Here is a 17,190-nt window from a genome sequence, read left to right as displayed (position 1 = left end):
TCGCCGTTTATATACTATTTATTATCATTTACTCGCCATCGCTCTACTATACACAATTTTCTACATACGTTATTGTCAGATTTTGTCAAAATCCCATTCAGGATGCCTGAAAAGCTTTCGGTCGTCGTGTCTGGCCTTTCTCCTTCGGATGTTCTGAGGATGAAAGAGGAAACGGTCAGAAAATGGCTCTTCGTCAATCCACGGTTTAGCGCCACATCGACAGCTCGTGTCAAACAGTCGTGGGCTTCACCTTTGAAAGTGCATCTGCCTTCGGGTGACCTGGCGGCTGGCGACTCTTACAATCAGCATAATACTACGTGGAGTACAAGAAGACCTGTACCGCGTATTTGCTGTGGCTTTACCATGTTGAACGTGTTGATTGCCAGAGAAAAATCCACCCGGCTATGGTTGTTCGCTCAGCTACCGTTTAACGGTGTTCCGTCATTGGCGCGTGTCAGTTTTGTTCTGCCGATCCGACTGTCGAAAAACAAGGAAATCATTGCGAAATCTGACACACACGGACTCGAGACTGTTTGCTGTCAAGTCCCAATGGCGGCAGCAACAGTAATTAATAGTGAAGAAGAAACCGATGAAAATCAAGTCGACCAGCAGCTAAGCTTCTGGCAACGATCGAAAAAAGCAATCGGCCGGCGACTAAGAGTAGTCGGTAGACTTGTCTTTTGCTGTTGCTGTAATTATTAGCTCATTTTTTATCAATCCCTCGGCCAAAATGTTTTAATTTAATCTGAGTGTATGGTAATTTCCAGATCCGGGCAAAACCGAAGATTGATTTTAACGTGACGGGCAAGTCAGTATGATGGTGACGCAGTGGCATCGCGACTCCAGCTGTTGGTACTATCAAGCCACGGCTGGATGGCTACTACGTTTACCGTTCTACCTTTATCCGTTCGTTAAAATATCATGTTTACCCGGAGGCAACTGTGTAAGAAAAATTGTTCATGGTCGGAGTATAACTTTATATATTTTTTTATATTTTTAAAATTTTATATTTTTCATATTTGTTTATACATTCCATTGTATTGTTTTTTATTTTTCATTTCAGTATTATTGTTTTTGGAATTTCATATTTGTTTATACACTCCATTGTATTATTTTTCATTTCAGTATTATTGTTTTTGGTATTTCATATTTGTTTATTATTGTACTTTTTTTTAAATCTAAATATCTTGTTAATATTATTTATGACCAAATTAAATATATGGTAAACATTAATGTAATTTTTGACATGTATATGTCTATTGACTGGGGGTCAATACGAAAATCTGCGCGTGCGTGCATCACGGTTTTAAGTGATTATATATTAGAGATAAGAGATTAGGTACTCCATAATATAAGAATAGTAAAATTAATGTGTTAGGGAGGCACTTACTTACTGGCGAACCACGGAAATTGATTTATGAGAAATGTTAAATATTGATAAATGTTGCCAGTAAATCGATCAAGGCCAGATATTATAAAACTACTAAAAAACGTTTGGCAAGAACATACAAGGTGCGGCGTAATGGACTCCCACATTTCCGAGGTGAATTAAAAAAAAACTATACAAGATATTAAAAAAAATTGTATTTATAAAAACTACATTATATAAGGTTTTTTTTAAAAATTATATCGTCCAAAAGATTGTCTTGACGAGCGACGCACATTTGGGAGCCGTTCTCGACAGTATTGCATCACTCTCGCCAGCATATCGAGTGGAATCCCGGAGATTTCTTGACGGATAGCCTCCTCTATTTCTTCAATGGTTCTAGGTCGATGTTTGAAAACTTCAGCTTTGAGGTAATAAGAAATAGTCACATGGTTGGGGCCACAGCTCATACGGCCCGTCGTTCTCGCGCTGTTTTGCAAGAAATGTTTCCTGGTCGCCTGAACTTAAGGGAAAACATTACATGGCCTTCTCGCTCCCCTGATTTGAGTCCATGTGACTATTTCTTATGGAGATACCTCAAAGCGGAAGTTTTCAAACATCGAAATGCTTGAAATAACACCAAATGAGAATGTTTCAAATATTATATTCCACAATGCTTTTAAGCGGTATGAATAAAAAAAAAATAAGACATGTTTGAATTATGTTGGTCATGTTTTTATGTATTTTCACACTGTTGAGAATAATTATTAAATAAACTTATTTATTACTCATTAGCCATTTTACATCACGCACCGACAATCATATATTATAATGTATGGTCTTGGTGAATATATGATACCTATAATATTATAAATCGTTTCGTTCGACAGCTAGCGTGACATAATATTACTGATACATACATAGATAGTGCATAATAAACGCGAGTCTAGATATTATTTGACGGGACTTGCGCTTTGTGTATAATAATATATTATTGTGTCGGTAAACAAACGTACCGAGTATACGTACCTACATTATTATTGAGAAATAAAAATATAGTACCTATCATAATCGTATTGGCAGGATATAGGTATAATAATAACAATAACAATGATTCATTTTAATACATAATAGTATAAGGCGATGTGTGTGCCTACTCTACATTTTACATATTATACCGGTCTGTCTGCAAGTAGATAAAAAAATAAAGTAATAATAATAATACCAACACAAAAGAGACACACTATACTTTTCGGCCGGACCGTTGGCCCGAGTGTCTTCTTTTATTTGCCGGTTAATGTACACATTATCATAATATAATGATATTATGTACACTAGGTCGGTTTATCCGATATAGAAAAAGGCTCGGCGAGCAATAGTAAAACATCTGTCCATCGTTTAACGCCTGTGTAAACACGGGGAAACGGATCGAATTCTACCGTGAGAAATCGTTTATGGATTTCCATCGGAGAGACTTGAACGGCTTCGGAAGCGACCATCGATACCTATTATGTGTAAAATATAAAACTACAGAAACCCAAGGATAAACGGATATCCTTAAGACGTCCGAAGATGCCTTCTAGCTATATAATATTATAAACGACGGGCAACGATCGTTGGCTACGTGATTTCACTGGCAAAAAAAAAAAACAAAATCCGATACTACTCGAAATCGTTCGCTGTCAACGCGGTAAACCTTCTCCTTCTCTCGGTCCAACCTTAGCCTGATCGCATGTACACAGTTCTGTCGTTTAAGCTTGTGCGTGACAGCTTAGTGTACATGTATACGGCCACAAGGGAAACATGAAAAAACCTACTCCTATACACTATTTTCATTTGAGGTGTTTTTTTCACCTTCCATTATTACGAATTTTTTTCACTTCCCCTAAGAGGATTTTCTCTCCTACATGATTATCCCTACGTGAGCTGTGGCGCCTGATTCGGTATTATGTTATACTCGACGTGTAAACTCCGCGTGTTGTACCTATACATATTATATATACCTATTACATATTATACACCTATAAGCTGACAAAAACGAATCGTAGTTCTAATTACCTTGTATATGTTACGATGACAGCGTTATGTAGTGCTGCTCCACGTCTCCAATGCGGGTTCCGTGTATTTTGTACATGCACAAAGGGTGAGAAACCGCGCGGAAACCCGAACAAAAAATAAACGACAAGACCTTATAAGGATTACACCGGTATTAAACCGGGTCCCGCCCTGTCCGTGGAAAGACTAATCGCCGTTTTTTCTCACTCTTTTTGCTTTCGTCCCCTGTCGGCTTAGACCCGATTACACCCCCTTAGGTCACGTCCATTCATTTAATACAAAAGACACCAACTTACACGTTGATCCACCGTCGGTTGGCTTTCATGAAAAAAATCATTTTAAAGGACTCTTTTTTTTCTCGAAAACTATTAAACTAGTTTTAACTAGTTCGACCACTTCTTCCGGATATTTTAACACAGCTCATATAATAACCGGAACCGCGATTGATTTCTATGTACAAGTGACACACCAACTTCAGTTCATTTTTCATCTCTTGATCATTGATATTGTGCTGAATAACTGCATTTGTTTTATGTTTTTATCAAATTATGTTTTTAAGTCAAATGTAAAATTATAATGAATTCATCGTTGAAGAAAATTGTACAGACTTGTATTTATTAACGTTGCTAATTATAATTAAAATAAAGTGCGATCGGCAATTGTTTTCGATGAGTTCGGCAGTTAATTCTACTACTATATCACAGTAGAGTTCAAAACGCAGGATCTATGATAATATGTGTTTTTAATTGGTCCCATACGAATTGTTGAGTCACGAATTGTTTTCGGTACATGAAGATTAATTGCAAATATATCGATTACGAATCCTTGTTCTTTCACATAAAACCGGCACATACCACAATGAGTTTTTAATGAACATCCAACTAGATTTCCTCGCAGGGAACAATGTAATATCCATTAGCCGTCAATAAGACGATGATGGAAAATAATTGCATCTATTGCAGGGGACGACATAACTTTTTCGTATTCAGTAGAAATAAAATGTTATGTGCTATGCCATTCACACGTTTCATTACATACAGATTAATATATAATACATATTCGATGTCAATATTCAATTTCTAACAAAATGTCCACAAAATGCGACAAAAACGCGTTGTGATTTATCAGCTAGTCGGAACAAAAAATCGTTATTGATTTATATATACATATATATATACCAGCTGGTTAATAATATATTGACGAATTGTTTTCAGGTTAAATATCGGTTTCGAAAAAAAACCGATACCTCATACCACTAATATCGGTCGATATCGAGTGTCAGTCCTAGTATCGGCCCACCTCTAAATTTAAGTACTATGTGTGTAATACGTACATATATATTAAAAGTAATATATTCTTAAATATTTGCATTTAATTTAAATACATACTATATTTCAAATATTTAAAACCTTATATATAATACTCGCTATTGTCGAGTATAATTGAATATTACACATTGAGTAATTAAGTTTAACTTCTTTCAAATGTCTCGTGACACACTAAGTCGTTTTTCCAGTACTTGTAATCCGTTTTCAATTCACGATAGTTCAATATTAATTCTTTTTGTAGGATAGGGAAAAAAACATTAAGTCGGAAGCAGCTGAAGGGGAAAAATCGTTTACTTCCACCGCCATAAGACGTCTTTAACTTGTCTTCTGTTGGTCGCTTGGACTTCGACGACGACCGGCCCCCCAGACTTTATTTTCCGTGACAAAACTATCCGTAAACGGATGTATAGCGGCCATGCGTGCGCCACCGTCATTAATAACGCCACTATATAATTCATAATAACTGTACAATACACGTGTACTGCACGCTTGTATAATATTACACCGAAAATATTGAACCTCCAATGCAGTTGGCCCATGACTTGTAATTCAAATAATATTCATTGCGGTCCATAAACCGGTGGCCGAAGAGTAGGCGGCGGGCATACGCAGTCGATGGGCGGCAAACGACATCAATGAGTTTACGCGGCTATAAATCAGTGACAACGTTTGTCGTTGTCAAGTGGATATCTCGGTGCGGGAGGCCAGAGGGTTTGTATATATTGTATAGGTGAAAACGTGCGATGGAGTGAGACAGCTGCGGCCGACGGTAAGTCAGTTGAAGAGAGAGAGAGAGATAGAGAGAATTTCGCGAGAGGGGGTGGAGGGAGGGGTGAGAAATGATAAATTGCCAATAGCATAATACTATGCGGCAGCCGTATTTCATCGAGTCACCCGGCCAAGCTCCGGGCACACCCTGTGTCTAGGGAAAGGGGAGGTGTGGAAGACGTGCGACGGCTAACAACAGCCAATTATGTTGAGTAGCTCGTTCATCAAATCCCGTAGCGAAATTTGCGTGCAGGATGACCGGATAGGACGTTCTCGGTTTTGATATATGTCGCTTTGTTCTGGCACGGAAAAAAAAAAATACAGGACAAAAAAAATCTATATTCGCATAGTGTCGTGCAAAAACAAAACGAGGCCGGGAAAGCATCGTAAACATACCGTTGATCCGATTTAAGCGTTTTATTTTCTCAAAAAAAGGCACGTTAGTAATTCAGTGCCAACAAGTTCTCGAAAACAGAGCAAATAATATAAAATACGTTGGGGGGGGGGGTATCTGGATTATCCGACGCGTAATTGTAATTTAGCCGCAGTCTCTACAACAAGACAAGCATACAATAAATAAAAATATTAAAATGTAATAATAGAATTATGTTTTTGTATTCCAAGATATTCATTAAAACCCTTTATCTACATAGTGTCTAAAAAATATGGTCACCAAATGTCAATTATAAACGGGAAACAGATCATGACGCGAACGGTAGTCCAATAGGTTTCCGGTGTGATTTTAGGGACCAAACTGAATTAAAATATGTGTGGACATAAAATAAAACATTATATAATATTATTTCTTAGAAAGTTAAAAAAAAAAGCATACCCTCGAAACATATTTTCATTTACTTAGTTTTATAACTTAAGCAAATATAAGTGTGTTTGGGTGGGGTAAATAATTTTCGATTAAAACAAAAAATGTCAACAAAAAACAGATAAAACATTTTGAAAAGATATCGTGGATTACTACTATCTATCACAATTGTTCAGAATTACAGTTTTGTAGATATTGAATGGCACACATTTATGCCCATCGTCCACAAAGGTCATATTTTTTTTCATTATACAGTACGGTCCTATCTACTGTTATATTCAAACCAGAAATTATCCGTATAAACTATAAACTTACATCGGTGTAACCGTATAACTTCCGAAATGCCTTGAGTATCAAAATAACAATATATAAGACTTACATTCGACAACAGTTTTTATGGTAAATCCACATTGAAGTTTTCTTCCTTCGACATTGTATACCACATTTCTTATTTTCAACAACTAATATAACTGATTTTAATGTATTGGAGTTATGCGAATGTTCAGCAAGAAAATCACTCCTTCTCTACTTGTTTATAGCAATCATATTGTGAAAGAGTCATCGTGGAAATTCGTTGGTAATTATCTTTAATATTTTTTATGCGACCCTTGTCTTTTAATAGTCTATAATTAAAATTTGGACTATCGCCGTACGAATCTTCTTCTACTATATACAAATTTGTTTAACGGTAAAAATACATTAAAAAGTCACGCCATATAATTTATCAATCCTGAAAGGATTCTGAGATAAGTCGTAATCAATTTCTTTCGTCCGTCAACGCAATGTCGGAAAATTAAAAAGGAAGTGCGTGATAGATTAATTCGAACATTTTTCCGCCGTCGCGTTGTCGTTATGCGCCAAGTGAAAGACAGACAGATGTGGCTGACAAGTCGCATTAATTAGCCAGTCGAAGGTTCATTTTGTGAAGATAAATGTTAAGAAGGCTGTTAAAGACGTATTCTTAATAATTGTCATAAATGTCAAACATATCAAACGCGCATAGGTTCGATCAATTGATAAAGAACATTTTTTGAATAAAATATCATTATTATTAACTATGCACTTTATTTGAGCAGGTAAAAATAGTTAATTTCGAAGGTAAATTAATTATAAGAATCAAACGTTTACAGGTGAATCCTGGTGGAACTACTTTACATATGAAATCTCTGTTAATTGTAACACATTTATAATTATAAATATCAATTTTTTTTTTCATATTTCCTTACTTCTTAAACAACATTTCATTACGAGAAAGAAGAAATACATATAAAATACTCAATAGATAATTTTTCAAAGAAACACATAGGTATGGTTAATTTTTAACGATTCGTATTATTAATTGTTCAATCTTCTTAATTAATTTATATTATTTACAGTCTGTCACTAGATGGCGCTGCATGACGTCGTAAATAATAATAAATTAACAGTAGTAGTACAAATAAATACCAATAGTCAAACTTAATTTATTTCAAAAGTTCAGAGGGAGTTTACCACTTGTAAATATATACAGTTTACAGGCTCTGTAGTGATATAGGGTCGCCGTAGTGGCGTTAGTGCTTCAGACCACGAACAGCCTAGACATAATTTTGATACATTGGCAAGTTTGAAATTGTATATTTTAACCCAGACAAATCTGGGTACGCGAACAGTTGTTAATAAATTATTGATGTCGTTTACTTTCCTAGATATTATGCAGAGTTAACGTCATAAACCAAATGTGACAGGTTTAACAATAGGACCTTTTACTTCATCTGCGGTTATGTGTGCTATTCAATCATATTCTCCTTTGGGGCTAATTCTAGACGTTGAGTGTATACTATATAGAATATCACCAAAGTTTTACTCCGATTGACAATATCCGTGGACCACCAACGGTTTTTGGTTTTTATTATTATATATAGAAAAGTTGTATGTTGTTCACGCAGGGAACAACTACCGAGGCAAATGGACTTAAGTGCGGAAGGGCGGCCATCTGGTTCAATATAAAACTGTATGGGACCTATGGGAGTAGATTATATGGATAAGATTTTATAGGTCTCCGATGGCCGGCAATATATACCACAGGAGATCGGCTAAAGGTAGGGGAATCAATAAATAAGTCACAACATACAAATCTCGGTTTATAGATAACTCGATATCTGCCCATGCGTGTATAGTAGATCTGATCATGATCCTGTTAAATATAATTTCCGAGTAGTTTACTAGTGATGTAGAAATATGCTAGCTAAAGGCCAGAGGTAGGCAAAAAGTAGCAATGTATCGACTAATAAAAGTAGAACAATACGTTTAATTTAGGTACATTAGATTGATCAATTATCCAAATTATTAAAGTTATTTTTACTGTAAATGGCATTTAAAGATTTAGTGTAGGAAAAGAAAAAAAAATCTCCTGTCAATTTTGTATGGCAAATAAAGGCCTTTAAAATAAAATCTTAAACTAAATATACTAACTTAATAAAGTTCAAAGCTTATTCTAGCTTTACAGATGGTGTGTCCTCGCCAATATTTTAGTTAGCGTTCAGTAACGGCTAAAATAATGTTGACTATTATTTTCACGATCGGCCAGGAACTTAATAGGTTGTGTTGTGTTCGAATGGGTTCAATTTAAAATTAAATGCATTCGGAGTGACGAGGCGTGAGACGGGTCGTGGGGAGCCACATAATAAAAAACCACGTCCGATCCACATGTCAATGCAGTAATACCATAACATTATACAAATTTGTTGGTTCGTAAACATTCAAATGGAGAACGACAAGAGCTCACCGTCAGCCGTCGGGCCGGATATCTTCCAGGTCGCCGCACGCAGACGTTGGTCGATTCATATTTAGTAACCTCGGCCGCCCCTCGAATCGTAGGTCATGTGAAACAAATTGGACGTCGCACTTATACAAGTAGGATTTTACATAATTTGTTTTGCTTATACACCGACGGGTATTAATCGTTGGCCGTCGACCTACTTATAACCCTGCCGACTGTGTTCTATTGGATACAAACTATAAGTATACAATCCCTCATCTAGGCGTCACCAACATAACTCTGCGCGCTGATTTAATATAGTATACACCGGAGAGGAAAAGCGAAAATTCGTTTCTTCCAGAGTGGGATTTTTCGTAATTTTTTTTTATTAACAATACAGAAACTACCAGTAATGTCGTTATTGTGGCCACAACGGTCATATCGTAACAACGTGTAGGTGGTGAGTTCCGAAATCTTTGTTGCAAGCGACCACAGGCGTCCGACCTTTATTGCGCTCGTCATAACAACAATACTGTATTACTAAGCACATTGTCTATATGGCAGGAAAGAGGTTGTGGAGTACCGACAGCGACGACGGTCCCATTAAAATTGGGGTTGTCTCGCAGCGTGATTAATGTTAAATATGATTTATTAACATTCAACGGGAGGGCGCACATAATCCCTGTCAACAAAATTAGCCCAACGGATGGGAAAATACGACGTTATATAATTTCCCGCTTTTCTTTCTTTATTTACCCCTCTCTCTCCTCTCTTCTCCACTCACTATTTCTCTTTCTCCTACTAAAAACGGAAAATACTTAATCTTATTACCGGGGCGGGTGCCGGAATTTTGTACTGCACTATAACTCTCTACTGCTACCGGACAAGATTTATTTCTCTATACTTGTGTACACATTCATGTCGGAAACGACTAGGTTGAAACCGGGTATTTCACTTTTGATACATTACCGGCAGTCAGCAGTCGAGTTTCATGGGTCACTCGAGTATTTATTTACTATGGTGTAAGTGACAGAACGCAGTCAACATTATGTTATCAGGTTGACATTTAAAATGTGCTTAACATATATTATTTTATCGTCTCGTCCAACAACTGACCAGTGATCATTATAATACCTTTTTTATTATTATTAATTAATAAATGTTTTAAATAGTTTAAGGAAATTAGTACGCAACCTGTAAAATAATGATTAACGGCTTGGATATTTAATATTTTGCTTAATTTTTTTTCACACTCCTTCCTTTTTTTTATATTTTTAATACGAAGAGAGCTGGGTTTTATATATTAAGCAATTTTTATGTGCTTTATGACGGGCGAACACGGTGTTTGTGCGCATTCATCTACACTGCAATATAATATGTTTTTTATAATATCAGTCCTTTTAGAGGTTAGAAATACTAGACCCACTTTATTATTTTTTTTTTTATCCTAATGCTTCCTCTTGTCGCTGCAATAGTTTTTTCTCTTTTCACTGTCTCATAACTTGGAAGAGACAATTTCTTCTTTATGTTTCCCTAATTTGTATCTCTCGGTTGTAGCAGGGCTCGATATAAGTATTGTTGATATAATCTAAAGAGTGCATAGTTTCTTGTTTGGAAATAACAATGCAGTAGTTTTCCCTTGCCTTCTGAATAACGTGTTTTATGAGGTAGAATTTTCGAGGTTTTTTCTACCCCCCACCTAGAGGGCCAGATATCCCCGACCAATTAAGGTCAGAGAGATAACTACTGCAGCAGGCTTTGCAGCGTGCTAGGCGATGGACACGTCACTTTTCCTACGCCACAGCTCATGGCCCGGGTTTGCTAAGCCCGTAATATAAGTGTCTTCCAAGAGATCCTAGACCACTGGCTCTATAAACAATTTTATCGATTTTAAAAATTACTGAAAAATTTGAGTTTTAAAATTGATTACTTCTCATTTAGTAGAAAGAAATATAAACATTTTATTTTTTAGTTGTTACTCCCTATTAATACTATATTTTTAAAGATAAAATTTGATAATAATATTGAAATGTAGTTTTAAAAAAAAAAACAGGTTCATATTATCTTGTATAAATTAATCATTAAAACAATAAATTTTGACTATAAATAATTGTTGTGATTATAGACGATTAAAGACAATTTATAATTGTTAAAATATGAAATATTTAATAACTTGCTATGATTTCTGCGTCTGAGTTCAAGATTTGTCGAATTAAACCGTTTGTAAGACTGCTAAAGAGCTTTTTTCCCCAACAGCAAACACACACGCACACTGATGTATAACCAAATTGTATGCCTAATAAGTTTGCATTATCGTCGGCACTTGCTGTAATTATTATAATGATTGGACATGTGGCGGTCGAATATTCTAGAATTTTCAAACCTTCGAGAAGCAGCGCGCTCTATACGGGAAAGTATATAAACCAAAACAAGCTTCACCCTCGACACAGTTCAGTTTCGGATTTCCGCTAGCGACGTTTTTCTCTTGTGTGCAGTTTACGATAATATATGTAATATATTTTGGAACCTTTTTTACTTTTGTATAATTATTTATTACTTAGAGTAATAAACGTCATTAGGTACTCCTTAAATATCCGAGTTGGTTAATTATTAATTAAATTGCCACAGTTACTTGACATTACATTATTACGTACTCGAGATAACGACAGTGTGCTTGCGTTAAAACGAACAGATTAATTTTTAATTATTATTAGCGAAAAGCTTAAATAGATCCAATTATTAATACTACTCTCATATGTTAGAAGACATATTAAGAGAAATCGTTAAAAAGTATTTTAACTCACGTGCAATTAGGTTTCGGTTATTTTTTGTTAAACTGATAACTTGAAAAATTCGTTAATTTTCTCCCATTTTCATGAGGAAAGTATTTTTTAGTGTACATCCTAATTGAATACATTTGGTTAGTAGACTATCTATGATTTATAGACTCTATCTCTAATAAAAAACGGTTTAGTGGTCAAATAACTGAATAATGGTTGGACCTGCCTTGTAAAACCGGAAGTAACTAGTTTCAATTATATATACTTAATGTCATATGCACAGATGTACAATGAGGGGTTGATGTCATGACTTCCCATAGAAGGCAAACTCATAAAAATTCGATTAGTCTAATGATGTCATCAGCATCAGAAGTGATGCAATATCACTTAAAAGTAAAAAGGATGTTTTAGTAATAAAGAATTAACGAACGAATTATTTATATTTTATTATTTTTTAAATCAAAACAATACATCACTGCATTATAATATGATTTTATTGAATATTTCTTCAAAATCATGTTGTTAATATGAGGTAAAAACAGAATGGATAAATTATACTATATAGCTAATTTGTAATTTGAAAATATAATACTAACACCGTAGATCAGATAGTAGGTAAATAGTTTATTATTTCTAAAAAAAATCAACCCCGTGCAGAAATAACACAGCACGTTCGACTTAAAGATAAAAAAAATACTAATGGGCTGACATATTTGTCAAACTAATATACAAGTATACAATAACTCAAAGCGACCCGCCCTTATTTGTACTCGAGCCTTCAGTACTATATTCATAAAATAAACACAAAACGACTATAAAACATGACAGGCACATAAATAAATAATATTAACTCTGTGCTTAAATCGTGGAAAAAGTAATCGTTTAAATTGCTTTCATCTTGAAAGGTTCTCTGTTACTCGGAGTATGTGCGTGGAGTTATAAAAGTTTCGACTGGATCGCGCCTTTCGGTAATAATTTGGCGTAGTTTCAAGTAATTTAGCTGGCACTGGCAAACCCCTTTTGGCTACCGCCCTGGGATAAATCTGTGAGACGTTAGAGGGGAAACAAAAAAAAAACCCCGAAAAGCCTCTACCATCGCGGATGTTAAAAGTCGTGATATTGATGCACTATATAATGTATTAAATATGTATACAGACAGTCGCAAATCGGCTTATGTGTGCGTGTCTGTCTTATCCATTTTTGATTCAACGCGGGACATACAACGTTATAAAATACATACGTTTTGGCGGCAAGAGAGTAGATATACAAAGGTAGAAAGTTTTCACCAAATCGAAAATACATATACATACACAAAGGAAACTGGATACCGCACCGTCAAAGCTTATGAATAACTGGAAAACGCCTTTCCCCATCCAGCTAAGGAATGATATAAAAGCAACTTGTGACAAACACGTGCTCACACATACATCTGTTAGCGAAACAAAAAGATGTATTACTATATATCGGGTACTGCAAAGGACACTATTCGTTTTCGTTCTTAATACGGTCTTATATCGAACACATCCGGTAAATACCACAACTGATTTGTCTATACTGGTGACGAAAGCCTTTCGAAGCGCTTTAAAGTTTAATAAATAAAATAAATATTAGTGATCTTTATTACTAATATATTCATTACTGAGTAATACGGTTTATAAAATAATATTTTTTAAATTATTGTCAGAGGCTAGAAAGTCATACGCTTATAAATATTCATATGTATAATATTTATAACACAATATTATACAACAAAGGCGTAGCCAGTTGGAGTGTGGAGATCGACTGTACCACTGCAGTTCATATTGTATATTATATGACGTAAGTCATACGGTCTCTATAATTTAAATTTTATTTTGTAAGGTAAGGGTTACCGGTCGGTCGAATCAAATATCACCTTTCCGTATATCACAAATAAAATACATGTTAGTATTTTAAACAAGATTGTGAGTTCATAAAAACGTTATAAAAAACAGTAAAAACGATAAACTGTTGTTGGCCAAAAAAATATATTTAAAACATTTTCAGGTTATTTTTTAAATATTAATTGTATACGTTACTCTTTAAAGCTTATATTTTATAATAATACAAATATAAGAAAAATTGTATTTGCCTTCGATAATAATTATTCGTGACTGTATACATTTTACGAACTGTTGGCAGCAAATAAAGATAAATGAAAATGAAAATGTTGGTATACGTTATATTATATGTCTTTATGTCACAGATCGTAGATGGTAATACGGCTATGACTATGCATTTTCCATTGAGATATTTTTTAAACTATATTTACTAATTTTTTTTTTACAAGGGTGTTTATGTATGTATCGTCTGGCTCCTGTGGTGTACTGGCTACCAATGTGCATTTAATATTTAGAATACTTGCTAGGGTCCTAAAAAATGTAAAGCTCTGAAAATTATGCATAGTGATCCCTCCAAGTTTAAAACAGGCCTTAGGCCTTCCATTTATGTACAGGACCATATCATTGAAATATTTTTGAAGCACCTTCTATATTCCCAAGACGTTTTAAGTCCGTCTGAGAATGTTCAGGGAACTCAGTATGTACTCATATTTCCTTGCGCTGTTAGGACAGCTCGGGCTTCGACGATTCAGGACACTCACAGGAGCTTTCAACAAAAAGTATGTAGCCTAGGACCTTATATACGAGGTGTATAGAATAACATTTTTACGGCTTTCGCCTATGTATGCGTTTGCAATACGCAAAGGTCTACATAGTTTTTATTATTTTTTTTTTAACAATATGAATAATGCATTGAGTGTAACCTGTCTTTTTGTGCGAATGAGAGATGGTAATTGATGAAATCCGATATTAATTCGCAGCTGTCATCCTCGGTACGAGATAAGCCCGGCTGACTGATGCCCGGATAAAGACCCTCGTATAACACTGGAACGTGTGTGGATGCAATGGAAGTACGGGTTTAATTTTTTTTTTTGTACACCGACACCATACACACGCACGTTAGCGCAGTTTTGAATTACTACCTGTCAACTACTGTGAAGCACTCTCGCCCTGCCCGTGTTCGGTGGCGATGACAGCCCACCCGAAGGCGGTTGCACGTTGTTTGACATGTCCAATAACATTATAAACACCACCCTCGGCGTGATGATGTGTATTGTACAGCGTGCGATATCGAATTGGAAACTTGAAACACCAGATCACGGTAACAATAACACTGGAGATAGCGCGATCATATTGTACAGCGATTTGTTAACGATTAGCTAAGCGTACGACTTGGCTGTAGTACACCATTGTCAGGGCTTATGGGTCCATTGTATTTCTACAACATAATCTGCGAACAACAAAAAATCATGTTTTAACCAACAGAATAGCTGGCTATTTGTCGTTAAACCGATAACAAACAGTGTGCCCCCACGCGTGTCATTCGGCTATTATCATTTATAATAATTATACCGCGTTTCATACATCATGTGTTTACTGAATAGCATTCGTCATACAACGATTGGCTACTGTAGATATCTGATTGTTGTAAGAATTAGATACAAACAACATTTTTTTTATATTTAATCGAAAAGCGATAACCAAGAATTTTTGAGATCATGTAGGTACATGTAGGATTGCAGAAAAATAAGGGTACATGACCAATAAGATTAGGTAAGTGGATATAAATAATATCGACGCCCCAGTTAAAAACTTCAACAACTCAAAAGTTTTGAATTAAGAGTTATGTATTCCATATTAGTGGCTATTTTAAAATGATTATAATTCAAGAACGTAGTGTAATATATTTTTTTAATCATTATACAAAAAAAAAAGGTTTTTTTGAATTGTCGCATTTTGTTAACTGGGCCGTCGATATAAAAAAGCTACAATCTTAAACACAATTATAAAATGTACCAGTATATTGATTATATTTTATCATTTAAATAATAGAAACTAATAGAAAAACATTTTAAATAATTTTGTACTGTGGGGAACGAACAAATGAACGCGTACATTTCATTGTTTGAACTTAAACGTATACCAGTAAATTAAAAAAAAACGCAAAGAGAATGCGTTTGTTTATTGACATTGTAAGTGAACATTGAGTTTCTTAGCAGCTCACATTTTGCCCAATCTCCTCTCTTGAATTATCGCATTATCTGCTCAAAATCCCCAATTTATGTTCACGAATTAAATACTTAATTTCAAGTGCTTATTTATATGATTAATTCGCTATTGAGTCACAAGATTTATAATTGTATGTTATTAACAATCAATGAGCGTCCAATTTTAAACACCACCGTGATTCGGGAACTGAAGCAAACTCCGAGGAACTAAAAATACTTACTGTTGTCGGCTTTTATTGATGCTCATTGAACAGCAACTATCACACGGCATCGCTGTATTACAGTGTTGCTGTGATTGGATTTGAAGTCGAAGTTTAGAAATATTATTTTATTATTATTATTATTATAGTTGTTTGTATCGAATATTGTTATAACTAAACCGCAAAGGTGAGAACTGAGAACGAATACTATTATTAACAGTATTTTTATTTTGTAGTTCTTTGAATCAATTTGACGAGCGTGCAATTTTTAAACTCTGGACAACGCGTGAGTCGTTTTGGTGTGAGCTTTTTTTTTTTTTACTAATGCGTTGAACGTTAACGTTTTTACGGTTTATTAACACTGTTTTCGTACGGCGTGTAAATAGTCTGGAAACAACGTCAACAATGTACATATAATAAAATAATATTATACGCGATTGTCGCCCGCTCAATCTATTTTTACGTGCGGCTTTTTGATGTTTTTTTGGAACAATAAATGTTTTTCGTGTCACGCGTCTTCGTCGTTTCCCGGGTCATTTATTATCGTTGGCTGGACGCGGTCACGCAGCCTTGTACAACCGCGGCTAACACTATTGCCGACACGTGCACCCTGCAAAGGCGGTTGATTTTCAACGGGAGTGCCTTTATATATGTTGCTATACTGTTTTTTAAATTTTATTTTAATATCTTTGTTTGTGTGTGTGTGTGTGTAATAATAATATAATTTTTACAAGTGTCGCGTTAGACACGGTGCTTATGGGACGGTCGTCGCCCGATCAAGCCCGCACCGCCTCTGCTTGGGACGACTCCAAACGTCTACTATCCCGTACACACCATCGTTTAAAATATAGGACCGTTTCTAACGTAATGAAAAATAACAATAGCTACACACACGACCGGTGCAGGTATGTATGTACTGTACTCAGTAAGGGCAAATGTACAATATTATATAATATCCACCTTATTTTAATTGTTAATATCTACTTGAGGGGGGCTAATTAGGTATTATACGTCATGTCCGTGAGCATTAAAATGGCATGTCACTAGAA

This window comes from Adelges cooleyi, unplaced genomic scaffold (genome assembly GCF_023614345.1).
Source record: "Adelges cooleyi isolate 19-005CV unplaced genomic scaffold, UGA_ACOO_1.1 ACOO_flye_CR_arks_rails_tigmint_CR_PRNA_23, whole genome shotgun sequence".
Lineage (NCBI taxonomy): Eukaryota > Metazoa > Arthropoda > Insecta > Hemiptera > Adelgidae > Adelges > Adelges cooleyi.
Note: the sequence above shows the minus strand (reverse complement) of the source record.